Here is a 3,721-nt window from a genome sequence, read left to right on the forward strand (position 1 = left end):
TCCAGCAGCTTGCCTTTTTTGAGTTGGAGCTGGTCCTCTTGGACTACTCCAAAGATGAGTGTTCTTTGCAATTTTCTCCAATAGCTCATAAGCTTCATCTTCATGCTTCATAATAAATTCTCCTCCTGTTTGAGCATCAATAATCCCTCTAATTGCAGGAGTGACATTTGTGTAAAAATTCTGGTTTATCATCCATTTTGGAATGGCATGATGTGGGCATTGTCTCTCTAATTCCTTCCATCTCATCCATGACTCATATAGAGTTTCATCCTCTCTTGGTCTAAAAGCTGTCATTTGATTCCTCAACTCTTGAGTTTTTCCAGGTGGAAAATATTATGCAAGAAATGCATCAGTGAGCTGCTCCCAATTTGTGATGGAGTTATGAGGTAAAGAATCAAGCCAATCCAATGCTCTATCTTTCAAAGAGAATGGGAATAGCTTTAATCTTGCTGCATCATCAGACACTCCAGGTTGTTTTTGCATGTCACAAATCATAGCAAACTTCTTCAGATGTGTGTGTGGATTTTCAGAAGGATGTCCTCCAAATTGAGAATTTTGAATCATTTGAAGAACTCCAAAATCCATCTTGTAGCTATTTGCATCAATTCTTGGTCTTGCTATGCTCTCTCTCAAGTCATCAAAACGTGGAAAAGCATGATCCATCATACTTCCCCTAGGCACGTTTGCATTAACAACTTCTTCCCCTTGGGCTTCATTTTCATTGTTTTATTATTTTGACCATTTCCAGCATTACCAACACCAATTCTAATTCTTTCATCAGCCATGTCTGCTTCAATTTCGGTTTCTCTCAAAGCTTCTTTCCTTCTTCTGGTTTCTTTCTTGTTGGCTTTACAAAATTTCTCAATTTCAGGGTTGAACAATAAGGATGTGTCACTTGTGCTTCTAGCTCTTCTCATAAAAGATTAAGAGTACCTGAAAAAGAACAAATAAACACAAAATGAAAAGATAACAAAGATAAAACTATAAACAACTAAAATAATCAAGAATTCAATCTTAAACAAACAACTCCCCGGCAACGGCGCCAAAAACTTGATGTGGCCCAACCGCAAGTGCACGGGTCGTACAAGTAATATAAAAAAGATATCGTTCCCACGAGGAGTTGTGTTAATGATTGAATTTTTGATATAAAAAGTTGAGTAAATTGAAATATTCTTGAAATTAAAGTAAGGAATTAATGGGTATTGAGAATGTGAAATCTATATATGCAAAATTAATATTCTATTCAACAATGCATTAATTAAACTAAAATTACATCAAATTGAAATAAGCAAGTTCAAATATGGCAATATTCAAAATGGCAAGTAATTAAATTCGATTAGAAATTAACAATGATAAAAAGGCGATTCCGGAGTTCGGGATTTCATATTCAAGCTATTTTGGGATTTTCCCTAGCTAGCCCAATCCATGAAATTTATGGGTTTAAAGGAGATTAATTCTAAAATCCTTTGAAAACTCTTTCGAGTGAGACAAAAAGTGTCTTAATTAACTTAATCCTACTTTCGTGGAGTTAAAATTAACCAAGACCCATTAGGTTCTTTAATCAATCTATTAAATCCCTCTTAACCCTTAGTCTATTTCTAGATCTAAGTTAATTAAGTCCAATTTCTTGATTAACTATCACTTGGTTTTCTCCTTTCGGTGCTTCAACCAAGGATTAAGAACATAACTTAATGGGGCCCTTCATTAAGCATGTGAATAAGCACACAAGAAATGGATTAAACCTCATAAATTCATTAAATTGGGACTAACCCAGTTCAAATCCACAAAAATAACTAAAATATTACATCCCTTACTCCAGAATCAAAATAAAACTACTCACTATCCATAATGCTTACAAGATATATTGAGTTTAAATGGAAATAAAGCTTTAATCTAAGCTAAGGAATAAGAAATTAAACACTAGAAATGTAGAAAAATGTAAGGAAAGAAAGAAATCTGCAAATCTTGGTTGAAAATGGTGTGGAAGGTGAAAGTGACTCCTCAAATTCTGCCTCTCTTCTCCTTTCCTTTTTCTGCTCCTTGTCTCCCCCGTTCTAAAATGGGAAATGAGACTATTTATAGCATTTTTCTGACATGGAGCCCTAAAATGGTGTGTTCTAGGAGGAATTATCTGAGGGAATCTTCTGCCAGCTCATTAATGAAACCTTTATGGGACTGCATAAGTGGACTGCATAAGTTATCTGATCCCTTATGCGATTTTCAGTTCAGTTCACTTATGCGAAACTGCATGACTTGGTGCATAGGTTATGCACAATTCCGTGAGAGTGCATAAGGGAGGCGTGAATGTGCATAAGCTATGCAGTCTCCTTATGCACATTTCGGTAGGTATTGGAACAGTGATTTTTCTCCTTATGCAGATCTGCATAGCTTATGCGGCAAGTTATCCACAATTTGGTCAATGCATATTTCAGCTTGAAAACTTGTTTTTGACATCTTTGGCTGTAGAAGTCACTCCTCAATGGCAAAATTTCTCTTCAGTCCTTCAAAAACACCATTTTTCCTACAAAATAAAGTAAAAATTACAAATTAATCCAAAATTGACAATTATGAAAAACTAACTAAATAACTAATGAAATTAGCTAAAAGTGACTAATAATCAAATAAAATGGCTACGAAATTAAACCTAAATGATTATGCAAAATGCATGCATCATATACATCCCCAAATACCATGTTGATAAAATGAATTACGTCTAACGTTTCTCATAAAATATCTTTTGAAGTTAGGCCGAATAAATTTATCATTCTAAGCCCTATTTGATTCAACGACATTGAAATAATTCGTGACACCTTTCATTTGTGAATTTACAACTAAACTTACAACTTTCATTTTGTAATCAATATCTCTATTGCAAATAAATTCATCACTGGGAATAGAAAATTCAAGGAAATCAACATCAATTGGCTTTTCAAAGTCTTGATCCACATAAAAACAAATTTAAGAAACATTATATTATCTATCAAAAGAAGAGCAACAAACCAAGAAAGAGAATTCTTTGTATAAGGATTTTAATCAATTTCGAAGAATACGAAGAAAAACAAGCATTACATTTCTAAATATTAATGCAGTATTTTATTAGACAAATATGGTTGGCCTCCACTGAAGGATGATTATAGTTAATGATGGAAGTGCCAATTATAAATATTTTAATTACTTTGATTTTTCAAACGGTATAAATTATTACGATTTTGTTGTTTATGTGCTATATTGCCAACATTTACTTTTATTAATTAGAAAATCTCTCTAATTGTTTGAATTTGTTGTAGTTATGTTTTTTAAGGAATGAATATGATATTTGGTTGGTAAAAAGGAGAAAAACTCTTTATTGCGTTAAAATCATTTAGAATATATATAAAAAAAAATTTATTTAGCACTTTTTCTTATAGGATTTTGTTTCTATTTAATTTATTTTATTGCTTTAAAATGATTGATTAAATTAATAAGACAAATTAAATTGAAACCAAATAAATTAAAAATAATTAATTTTAATTGTTTTGATAAATAAGTTATTTGATTCAATTTATTTTAATTTTTAAATTATTAATTAAATTGAAAAAAAATTTGTTGAAAATCAATTTGTTGAAAATCAATTTGTTGCTAACAAATTACAGATCCATCAGCTTTTGTGGCAGACCAAGTCCGTTGCTGAAAATCAATTTGTTGAACTAACTACTTGTCTAGCGACGCATTATAATCACGG

General features: G+C 31.8%; 1 non-coding gene across 1 annotated transcript; it reads left to right on the forward strand.

The window, feature by feature from the left end:
• Positions 1-202: 202 nt before the first annotated feature.
• LOC131181136 (small nucleolar RNA R71) lies at positions 203-310 on the forward strand. The gene has a single exon (XR_009149764.1). It is a non-coding gene; the product is annotated as a small nucleolar RNA R71 (small nucleolar RNA).
• Positions 311-3,721: the final 3,411 nt, after the last annotated feature.

This window comes from Hevea brasiliensis, chromosome 6 (genome assembly GCF_030052815.1).
Source record: "Hevea brasiliensis isolate MT/VB/25A 57/8 chromosome 6, ASM3005281v1, whole genome shotgun sequence".
Taxonomy (NCBI): Eukaryota; Viridiplantae; Streptophyta; class Magnoliopsida; order Malpighiales; family Euphorbiaceae; genus Hevea; species Hevea brasiliensis.